This window comes from Cricetulus griseus, chromosome 3, assembly GCF_003668045.3.
Source record: "Cricetulus griseus strain 17A/GY chromosome 3, alternate assembly CriGri-PICRH-1.0, whole genome shotgun sequence".
NCBI lineage: Eukaryota > Metazoa > Chordata > Mammalia > Rodentia > Cricetidae > Cricetulus > Cricetulus griseus.
The window spans coordinates 80,220,867-80,233,552 of NC_048596.1; the positions used below are offsets into that span (position 1 = coordinate 80,220,867).

Genomic DNA, 12,686 nt, shown 5'->3' on the forward strand with positions numbered 1-12,686 from the left:
ACAAATCCAAAACAAACAAGAATGAACAATCAATGGTCATTAATAGCCCTCAATATTAATGGTCTTAACTCACCTATAAAAAACCACAGGCTAATAGAATGGATACAAAGACAGAATCCATCCTTCTGCTGCATGCAAGAAACATACCTCAACTTCAAAGACAGACGGTACCTCAGAGTTAAGGGTTGGGAAAAGATTTTCCAATCAAATGGACCCAATAAACAAGAGGGTTAGCAATCCTAGTATCTAACAAATTAGACTTTAAACTAAAATCAATTAAAAGGGAGTAAGAAAGTCATTTCATATTCATCACAGAAAAAGTCCATCAAGAGGAAGTATCAATTCTGAACTATGCACCAAATACAAAGGTATCAACATTCGTAAAAGAAATATTACTAAAACTCAAATCACACTTTAAACCTCACACACTTATAGTGGGAGACTTCAACATCCCACCTCACCACTAAACAGGACTACCAAACAGAAACTTAACAAAGAACCAAAGGAACTAATAGAAGTTATGACCCAATTGGGTTTACCAGACATCTATAGAACATTCCATCCAAACACAAAAGAATATACCTCATCTCAGTGCCACATGGAGCCTTCTCTAAAATTGACCACATACTTTGCAACATAGCAAACTTCAAAAGGTACAAAAAAATTGGACTAACCCCCTGTATCTTATCAGACTACTGTGCTTTAAGTTAGAATTTAACAACAACACAAATTACAGAAGAGCTACAAACTTATGGAAATTGAATAATGTGTAACTGCACCATTCCTAGGTCAAGGAAGAAGTGAAAAAATAAATTAAAGACTTCCTAGAATTCAATGAGAATGAAGACACAACATATCCAAACTTATGGGACACTTTGAAAGCAGTGCTAAGAGGAAAGTTCATAGCACTAAGTGCCCACATGAAGAAACTGTAAAATAGTCACACTAGAGAATTAACAGTATAACTCGAAGCTCTAGAACACAAAGAAGCAAACTCACCCCAGAGGAGTAGAAGCCAGGAAATGATCAAATTGAGGGCTGAAATCAATAAAATAGAAACTAGGAAAACAATACAAAGAATCAATGCAACAGAGTTGGTTCTTTGAGAAGATCAACAAGATAGACAAACCTTTATCCAAACTTACCCAACAGCAGAGAATGAACATGCAAATTAACAAAATCAGAAATGAAAAGGGAGACATAACAAAGGACACTGAGGAAATCCAGAGAATCATCAGCCATATTATGAAAAGCTGTATTCCACAAAATTCAAAAATCTAAAGGAAATGGACAATTTTCTGGATAGATATCACTTACCAAAATTAAATCAAGAACACACAAGCAATTTAAATAGACCTACAACCCCTAATGAAATAGAAGCATTCGTTAAAAGTCTCCGAAATGAAAAAAGCCCAGGGCCAGATGGCTTCAGTTCAGAATTCTACCGGAAATTCAAAGAACAGCTAATACCAATTCTCCTCAAAGTATTCCACACAATAGAAGCAGAGGAGTCATTGCCAAACTACTTCGATGAGGCTTCAATAACTTTGGTACCCAAGCCACACAAAGACACAACTAAGAAAGAGAACTACAGAACAATATCTCCCTCATGGACATTGATGCAAAAATACTCAATAAAATACTGGCAAATCAAATCCAAGAACACATCAGAAAAATCATACACCATGATCAAGTAGGCTTCATCCCAGGGATTCAGGGATGGTTCAACATACAAAATCCATAAATGTAATCCACTATATAACAAAAATGAGAAAGAAAAAAATCACATGATCATCTCACTAGATGCTGAAAAAGCCTTTGACAAAATCCAACACCCCTTTCATGATCGAGGTCTTGGAGAGATGAGGGATAACAGGAACATACCTAAACATAATAAAAGCAATATACAGCAAGCCAACAGCCAACATCAAACTAAATGGAGAGAAACTTAATGTGATTCCTCTAAAATCAGGAACAAGACAATAATGTCCACTCTCTCCATAGCTCTTCAATATTGTCCTTGAAGTCCTAGCTAGTGCAATTAGACAACAAAGGACATCAAAGGGATAAAAACTGGAAAAGAAGTCAAAGTTTAACTATTTTCAGATGATATGATAGTTTACATAAGTGACCAGAAAAATTCTATCAGGGAACTCCTACAGCTGATAAACACCTTCAGTAGAGTGGCAGGATACAAGATTAACTCGAAAAAAAAATCAGTAGCCCTACTATATACAGATGATAAATGGGCTGAGAAAGAAATCAGAGAAACATCACCCTTTACAATTGCCACAAACAGCATAAAATATCTTGGGGTAACACTAACCAAACAAGTGAAAGACCTGTATAGCAAGAACTTTGAGTCTTTAAAGAAAGAATTTAAAGAAGATACCAGAAAATGGAAATATCTCCCATGCTCTTGGGTAGGTAGGATCAACATAGTAAAAATGGCAGTCTTGCTAAAAAGCAATCTATAGATTCAATGTATTCCCTATAAAAATCCTAGCACAATTCTTCACATACCTTGAAAGAACAATTATCACCTTTATATGGAAAGACAAAAGATCCAAGATAGCCAAAACAACACTGTACAATAAAGGAACTTCCAGAGGCATCACCATCTCTGAGTTCAAGCTCTATTATAGAGCTATAGTCCTGAAAACAGCTTGGTATTTACACAAAAATAGGCAGGTAGACCAATGGAATCAAATTGAAAACCCTGATACTAACCCTCATACCTACAAACACCTGATATTTGACACAGAATATAAAGATATACAATGCAATAAATAAGGAGAGCATCTTCAATAAATGGTGCTGGCATAACTGGATGCTGGCATGTAGAAGACTGCAAATAGATCCAAGTCTACTGCCATGCACAAAACTTAAGTCCAAATGGTTCAAAGATCTCTACATAAATCCAGCCACACTGAACCTCTTAGAAGAGAAAGTGGGAGGTACCCTTGAACGAATTGGTACAGGAGACCACTTCCTTAACATAACACCAGTAGCACAGACACTAAGATCAACAATTAATAAATGGGACCTCCTGAAACTGAGAAGCTTCTATAAGGCAAAGGACACAGCCAACAAAACAAAATGGCAGCCCACAGAATGGGAAAAGATATTCACCAAACCCACATCTGACAGGGGGCTGATCTCCAAAATTTACAAAGAACTCAAAAAACTAGTTTCCAAAACACCAAATAATCCATTTAAAAAGTGGGGTGCAGCAATCACAACAAGACAAACATGATATGTACTCCCTCATATGTGGATTTTAGACATAGAGTAAAGGATTTCCAGCCTACAATCCACACTGCCAGAGAAGCTAGTAAATAAGGAGGACCCTAAGAGAGACATACATGGTCCCCTGGAGATGGGGAAAGGGTCAAGAAACCTTGAGCAAATTGAGAGCACGGGAAGAGGGGGGAGGGAGCTACAAGAATGAGAAGGGAAGAAGAGGAAGGATGCAGAGGTCATGAAGGAGCAGAAATGTTGAGTCAGGGGAAGAATAGAAGAAAGGATATGTGATAGGTAGGGTTTTAGTTTGCGGGGGTGGTATGGGAGGATGGGAGGGAGAAGGGAACTGAGATGGTCATGTAAAACAATCTTGTTTCTAATTCAAATAAAAAATGATTTAAAGAAAGTGGGGTGCAGAAATAAATAGAGAATTCTCCATAGAGGACTCTAAAATGGCTGAAAAACACATAAAAAAGTGCTGAACATCCTTAGCCAACAGGGAAATGCAAATCAAAACAACTGTGAGATACCATCTAATACCTCTCAGAATGACTAAAATCAAAAACACGAATGACAGTTTATGCTGGAGAGGATGTAGAGAAAGGGGAACATTCCTCTACTGCTGGTGGGTATGCAAACTCGTACAGTCATTTTGGAAATCAGTATGGCGGTTCCTCTGAAAAATGGGAATCAGTCTACCACAAGATCCAGCAATTCCACTCTTAGGCATATATCCAAAAGAAGCACATTCATACTACAAGGACATCTGTTCAACTATGTACATAGCAGCATTATTTGTAATAGCCAGAACCTGGAAGCAACCTAGATGCCCCTCAACTGAAGAATGGATGGAGAAAATGTGGTACATTTACACAATGGAGTACTACTCAGCGGAAAAAAACAACAGAATCTTGAAATCTGAAGGAAAATGGATGGAACTAGAAGAAACCATCCTGACTGAGGTAATCCAATCACAAAAAGACAAAAATGTTATGTACTCCCTCACACATGGATTTTAGACATAGAGCAAAAGAGTATCATCCTAAAATCCACACTGCCAGAGAATTCTAGGAAACAATGAGGAGTGTAAGAGACATGGTCCCTCGGAGAAGGGAAAATGGACAAGGTCTCCTGAGATAATTGGGAGTAAGGGAGCTTGAAGAAAGTAATGGGGAGAAGAGGACGGGAGAGGATGATATGAAAGAGCAGGAAGAATCTACTCAAGGGAAGAATAGAGGAGAGCAAGAAAAGAGATACCATCATAGAAGGAGCCATTATACATTTAAAGAGAATTCTGGCACTAGGGAAATGTCCAGAGTTCTACAAGTTTGACCCCAACTAACAATCTAAGCAATAGTTGAGAGGCTACCTTAAATGCCCTTCTCAGATAATGAGATTGATGACTATTTTATATACCATCCTAGAGCCTTCACCCAGTAGCTGATGGAAGTAGAAGTAGATACCCACAGCTAATTACTGAGCTGAACTCTGGAATCCAGTTGCAGAGGAGGAGTGATGAGCTAAGGTGTCAAGACCAGGCTGGTGAAACCCACAGAAACAGCTGACCTGAACAAGGGGTTTCTCATGGACCCCAGACTGATAGCTGGGAAACCATCATAAGACTGTTCCAGATCCCCTGAAGGAGGATGTTAGTTTGGAGGTCTGGACAATCTACGGGGCCTCTGGTAGTGGATCAGTATTTATCCTTAGTACAGGAATGGACTTTCAGAGCCCTCTCCACATAAAGGGATACACACTGGGGAGGGTCTAGGCCCTGCTCCAAATGATATGCCAGACTTTGTAGATCCCCCATGGAAGGCCCCACCCTCCTTGGGGAGCAGAAAGGGACAGGTGGTAGGTGCAGGGAGGGAGAGGGAACTGGGATTGACATGTAAAAGAAGCTTGTTTCTAATTTAAAATTGGTCTAATTAAAATCACAAAAATAAAAATAAAAGAAAGACCTATTGAACCTTAGAAAAATATTTACACACAAAGTTTATAGCAGAAGTACCGTACTATTGCATTATGAACCTGAAGAGGAACATCCAAAGTTTATTAGGAAACCAACCTTAATTCATCCAATTACCATTCAAGAAAGACCATCAGATGACAGTTACCCCTAAGGATATTCAGAAGTTAACTGTGATTCTATAGAAATGCTATATTTGAAGAGATTTAAGGAAGCAATAGTTTCATGTGGTATGCATTCACCTTTTGTGAAGCAGATGTTAATTTCTTGGGCCACTCAGAGCAGAATTAGGCCACAAGACAAGGCAAATTTAGTTACAGCAATATTGGAAGCTGGTCCTCAGTTATAGTGGAGAATCTGATGGAGAGAGGAAGCTAGGTTGATTGAACAAGTTAGGGCTAGAGGTTATGAGGATTCCCACGGTCAAATCCTTGGTGAGGGCCACTATGCTGATTTGGAAAGACAGGTTAAATTAGATGATTACACCTTGGCCCTATGCTGTACAGCAGCTTTGAATGCTTGGGACAAGAAGGAAGAATCAGATTGGTTCAGCGACCCTGCTTGGAGGCATCTCACGCTAGGGGTCTGCTCACCAGATCTGAACTCGGCAATGGGATCCAACACACCTGGACACTGCCAAGGTCCAGGTAACAGTGCCACCTCCATCCACGAAAGAGGACAGACATCAGAGTATTGGAACTGTTTGCATCTACCAGAAGGGAACCTTGGTCCCATACCCACCAGGAGAGGAAGAGATTCCTGCTACACCCACCAAGAGAAAGGATGAGAAGAAGTCAATGTAAAAGCACATTCAACAACAGAAAACCCAATATGACACCACCGGAGACTAGGAACCATACACCAGCAAGACCTGAACATCACAATGCAGATGAAGCAGAAGAGAATGACCTTAAAAACATCTTCATGAAAATGATAGAGGACCTCAAAGAGGACATGAGAAAATCCCTTGAAGAAATGGAAGAAAAAACAAACCAAAAAATACAAGATATCAACAAATCTCTCAAGGAAACAGTTCAAGATGTAAAAACTGAAATAGAGACAATAAAGAAAGCACAATCTGAGGGAATTCTGGAAATAGAAAAGCTAGGTAAACCATCAGGAACTACAGGCACAAGCATAACCAACAGAATACAGGAGATGGAAAGAGAGATTATCAGGAGTTGAAGATACACTAGGAGAAATACTCATCAACCAAAGAAAATCTTAAATCCAACAAATCCCTAATACAAAATATCCAGGAAATATGGGACACTGTGAAAAGACCAAACCTAAGAATAATAGGTATAGAAGAAGGTGAAGAAATCCAACTCAAAGGCACAGAAAACATATTCAACAAAATCATAGAAGAAAACTTTCCCAACCTAAAGAAAGACACACCAATGAAAATACAAGAAGCCTACAGAACACCAAATAGACTGAACCAAAGATGGAAGAATCAGTAAAGAGGACTGAGCCATGTACTAAAATTATACAAGGCCCAAAAGAAGCTTTCACTGATTTTTTTTTACAAAGTTTGACTTCAGCTATAAATAGAATGATATCAGATTCAGAAGTCAGACAAATATTAATTGAATCTTTGGCTTCTGAAATGCTACTTTAGAATGGAAAAGAGTGATCAGGCCTTAAAAGGCAAGAACAGCACCCACAGATGAATGAGTTAGAAATACAGCTGATATTGGATCTCATGCTTATGATGATACTTGGACAGGAGAAGTGACTCATACAAATTTTAACAAAATTCAAAAGGGTAGGTATTTTAATTGTGGTAAACCAGGTCATCTGAAAAGGTATTGTAGACAAGGTATTCCTAGGAATAAATTTTTTTTGTCTATAGACAATACAAACAGAAGGACCCAGATTTATGGAATATGCATAAAGTATGGCAAAGGCCAACACTGGACTAATAAATGCAGATCAACATGGGACAGGCAAGGTAATCCTTTGTCATTATGAAAGACCATTCTCACAGGCCCCGTATCAAATTTGGTTCAGTCATTACCTGTCAGCATTGGGGAAACTCCTCCATAGAGCAATTACAAGACTTAATGCCTGTTATAGATAATCATACTGCTCTGGATGACAGAACAGCTTTAGGAGATAAAACGAAAATTTCAGAAGAAATAATAAAGCAATTATTCTGGCAAACCTTTATAAATGATTAAAGACTAAAGTTAAAAATACAAATAAATGACATTGTAATTGAGGGTTTGGTACACAAAGGGACAAATGTAACAATAATTGCACCAGAATCTTGGCATCCAAATTGTCCTCTTTAGGAGGAAAATGTTCAGCTTTTAGAGATTGGAACTTCACCTCAAGTAAAACACAGTGCAAGCTGGGTGGAATGTATAAGGCTGGAAAGAGAGAGAGGAAAGTTAAAGCCATATATGGCTAACATAACAAAGATCTCATGGGGATGTGAATTGTTATACCCAGATTAATATTACTCCAATCTCAGAAACAAACCATAAACTAACATGTTTCTGAGAAAAATATTAAAAGGTATTATAAAGAACAGTCACCAACCATTCAGGTTGTGCATAAACAGAGCAGAACAACTGCTGATCTTTCAAAGGCATCAATAGCCCAACCTTTAGAACAGTTAACTGACAAACCTGTTTGAGCAGAAAAATGGCCCTTGACATCAGAAAAATTACAGGCACTAGAAAAGCTGGAACAGGAGCCGCTAAATGCTCAACATATCAAGGAATCAAACAGTCCTTGGAATTCTCCTATATTTCTCATTAAAAAGAAATCTGGAAAAAAGACAATGGTAACAGATCTGAGAGCTATTAATAAGGTGATTCAGTCAATGGGCTCTTTACAGTGTGAACTTCTTTTGCCTTCTCTGTTACCTAACTGATGATCTCTTAGAGTGACTGATTTAAAAGACTGATTTTTTCCTATACCTTTGCAAGAAAAGGATAGAGAAAAATTTGCCTTCATAGTGCCTACATATACTAATTCCCAGACTGTTAAAAATATCAACGGAAAGTCATTCTACAAGGAATGTCAAACAGTCCTACTTTGTGTCAATATTTTGTACAATAGTCATTGGAAATAATTTGTAATCAGTTTTCTCAATCTATAATTTATCATATGAACGATATCTTACTAGTTGATTCAGATGCAGACACATTAGAGAAAATGTTTGCAGAAGTAAAGAAAATTTTGTTTTGTTGGGGATTACAAATTGTTCCTGAAAAAATACAAAGAGGTGATTCTATTAATTACCTAGGATATAAGACAGGTTTACAAAAATCAACCACAGAAAGTACAAATCAGGATAGATCAATTATAAACAATTATTTTCAAAAGTTGCTGTGAGATATTAACTGGCTACAGCCCACAATTGGATTGACAACGCAAAAACTAAGTAATTTATTTAAAACCTAACAAGGTGACAAGGACTTAAATAGTCCAAGAAAATTATCAGCTGAGACTGAGAAAGAATTTGCTTTAGTGGAAAAGAAATTACAGGATGCACATGTGGACATGTGGATTGCTTGGATCCAGAGCTTGACTGTATTCTGGTTATTTTACCTTCTACTCATTCTCCTACAGGAATTCCGATGCAGAGAGAAGATAGGATCTTAGAATGGATTTTTTTTTTTTTTACCACACAAACAGAGTAAAACAAAAATTAAAGACCTATGTTGAAAAGGTTTCTGAATTGATTCTGAAAGGAAAATTAAGACTTTATCAATAAGAAAAAAATAGAACCAGCAGTAATTGTGGTACCTTTTACTAATATGCTGAAATTGCCTCATTACAGCAGAATATAAACATTGGCAAAGATCTTGCAGTAAGTGTTTGGGAGACATTAGCAACAAATATTCCACAAGGAAGAAACTTCAATTTATAAGGAGAACTGACTGGATTCTTCCTCACATTGTTCAGGGAACACCAATTTATTGAGCCCCAACATTCTATATTGATGCAAAATATGAGGAAAGGTAGGTAATAAATCAGGAAATTCAAGTAAAATGGCTCAAAGCCTTTACGAGTCTGCTTAAAAGTCAGAATTATCTACTATTCTTATGGTATCATTAGATTTTCCAGACTAATTAATATAGTTACTCTCCATGTGCAGAAAGAGTTGTTTTATATATTGAAACTGCTGAACTTATTCCAGTATCATAATTAACTAAGTTATTTATGCAATTACAAGAAATAATTAGAAATAGAAATCATCCCCTGTATATAACACATATCAGATTCCATGGTGGTCTACCAGACACCCTAGCAAAAGGTTATGATGAAATTGAGAAACTATTGGTAGGAAATATGTAGAAGCCTAAAAATTTCATAAGAAGCACCATGTTAATAGCAAGTGTTTGAAAAAAGATTTTTCCATCACTGGACAACAAGCCAAAGAAATTATAAGGAAATGTCCTAATTCTTCTTTGTATAGCCAAACTCCACTATCTGCAGGAAGTAACTCAAAGGGTACTCAAAGAAATGCAATTTGACAAACGGTTATTTCATTTTGCAGGATTTGGAAAATTCAAATATGTCACCATATCATAGATACACATTCAGGATTTCAATGGGCAACTGCTCTGAATTCTGAAATGGCTGATTCTATAATTGCACATGTATTAAAAGTTATGACCACCATGGGGAAACCTGTACAAATTAAGACTTGACAATATTCCAGCATAGGTTTCTAGTAAAATGAAACAGTTTTTTTTTATATTACAACTTAAAGCATATTACAGGTATACCACACTATCCTACAGGACAAGCAGTTATAGAAAGATGTAACTTCACTCAAAAGATACACTTAATAAACAGAAGCTGATAATAAAGACCCCCAGAGACAGATGCTTTATTAGCTTTAACTTTTTTAAATGCTAATGAGAAAGAACTGACAGCTGCAGAGACACATTGAATAACAGAAAAAAAAAGCTGAATTAAATTAACCTGCATACTTTGAAGATGTGTTGACCTCAGAATAGAAACCAGGATATGTGTTATATTGGGGAAAAGGTTTGCGTATGTGTCCACAGATACCATCAAAACTGATAGAGATTAGATTCAAACAGAAGAGACATCTTGATTAGCAGAGATGATAGTTCATCAAACAGCATGACCATTGGCTTTTTAGTACAAACTGCTCAGCACAATTTCAAGGTGGCTAGCTGAGGTGGTCTAGCCTCATGTACTACACCAGCCAGGACTTCAGATAAGTTCTACACTTCCTCTCAAAGACTGGCAACAAATGATATAGCTAGCTTTCCCAGGACTTGACCATTACTTCAGTTTTCTCAGGGTCCTAGAGATGTCATCACCCCCAGCCATCAGAAAGTAATTTTAAGAATATGACACCCATATTTCCAAGAGGTTGGGTGAGTGCTCTTTGGTCATTCAGTGGGTTATGAATATTTGTTATCATTTAGCAGGGTTGGTTACAAGTTGTTATTGGGAATAGTTAGGAAAAAAGTTGAACAAAGAATTGATCAAGGATCTCATACTGAAAAGAAAAAGAGGGATATAGAAATGATAGGATAAAAAGGTAAATTATTGAATCTACTTTTAAACCAAAAAGCAACTACTAGTCTTATATATTTTACATTGGTATGGATTTTCTATGTTGATACAAATTTGAGGGTTTTTTGTTACACTGTATATGTTTCTATTCTTGTTTAAGATATTTTTTGTATATTGGTACAAATTCAAGGTTATTTTTGCTAGAACATACTGTACATTATGTTTTTACTTGTTTAAGGTATTGTACCCATGTTGTTCATTTAACAATGTAATGTAAATTCCTAGTCCTTTGAAAGTTATTACTGCAAACTTTTTAGGATGATAAAGAAATGCAGGTTAGTAGTCAGTTGCCTATTACAATCGAACCTGTAGTCATGTTAAGTATGTTTTCAAGGTCAAACAGATATATTTTATATAGACAGTGGTCTTCAAACACTTCAGAGATCTATAAAATATGGAATTTAAGATGTTTTAATAATATAAGGTGTTTTATGACATGTCAGATTATGGCAGCACCAATCTACTCCAGGGAAGATGAAAGGCATTAAAGAAACTCCATATGGAGTTTGCCTTCTTTGTGGCAAAAGTTGGCCACTGCACAATAAACTGCCCTTGCTTCAACTGCAGACAGTGTGCTGTTCAGGTTGGACAATCAAGACATAAAAGAAAGCAACTACTAAACTTTACCAAGACAAGGTGGGATAGTCCTTCAAAATTCTGCTTTATCAGTTTTTATAAGCCTGTAGGCTGAAGATGGATGACTCAATGTTGCACAGGAACCTTGGGTGACTGTCCAGGCAGCCAGATGTTTCTGTCATTTCTTAGTTTTCTCTGTACTTCCTGTTTACTCAGGTTATATTATATCCTTCTAGGTTTCTGATGGAGTTGAGTTGCAGTTCCAAAAGAGGTGTAAAGCATATAAGGTTGAGAGACATAAAAAGATAGTTTTGGGATGGTGATAAAGTTAGAATAGAAAGTGAATTATGGGGGGCTGGAGAGATGGCTCAGAGGTTAAGAGCACTGACTGCTCTTCTGACTGCTGAGTTTCATTCCCAACAACCACATGGTGGCTCATAATCATCTACAATTCAATCTGGCATGTAAGCAGAACACTGTATATGTAATAAATAAATAAATCTTAAAAAAGAAAGTGTAAAACACTTTGTACTTACCAAGATAGGATAGATAATGGAGTATTTTCTCTGAATTTGCCAATGCAAATGGACTGGACATTGATATAATTCTTACTTGTATATATTTGTGTATAGTTATTGTACTTATATGTAGTTTTACTATGTTGTTGAGTTAAAACCTTCCCTTTTTATTTAGACAAAAGGGGGAAGTGTTGTGTGATATTTTTATTGACAATAGTGTATGTTATGAATCAGAAGGTAGCTACTAGAGGTTTTGGAGCAATGAGGAAGTAGTAAGGCAGGGCTTAGAGAGAATCTCAGCCCTTTTGGAGGAAGAAATGGAAGAGGTAGGAGGTCACTGGTGACTTCTCTGCAAATTCTCTGTCATTCAGGTTCTTACCCTGATATCTGTCTTCTGATTTTTTATTAATAAAGAATAATTAGATGAATGTATCAATGAAGTTTTTAAAAATCATATCCTAAACATGTTGGACACAGTGATATTCCACCAAAGCTATGTTTTATAATTTTGGTATCCAGAAGATTAACACTTAAGGTATTACTGATATAGTGAGTTTAATTCTGCCACTATTTTGATTCCTCTGCCACTAAAATTACTATTTTTGTTTCTCTTAACTTCCTGTTGGTTATTTAAATATATTTCTATAGAATGTCTAATTCGACCATTTTAGTGTGATTTGAAGACACCATTATTCTTATGAGGTTTCACAACGAACCAATTACTAGAGTCTTTCCATATGACAAGTACTTGCTTTCAGTAGCAATTTAAATAAACTTCTACAGGAAGTATTGTTTAGTTCTAATGT

The 12,686-nt window shown here is 36.6% G+C and overlaps 1 protein-coding gene across 1 annotated transcript in view; it reads right to left on the bottom strand.

Annotated features, from left to right (window-relative positions):
* Positions 1-12,686, bottom strand: part of LOC100767045 (ATP-binding cassette sub-family A member 3) — a 154,563-nt gene that overhangs the window by 111,090 nt on the left and 30,787 nt on the right. The window lies entirely within an intron of this gene.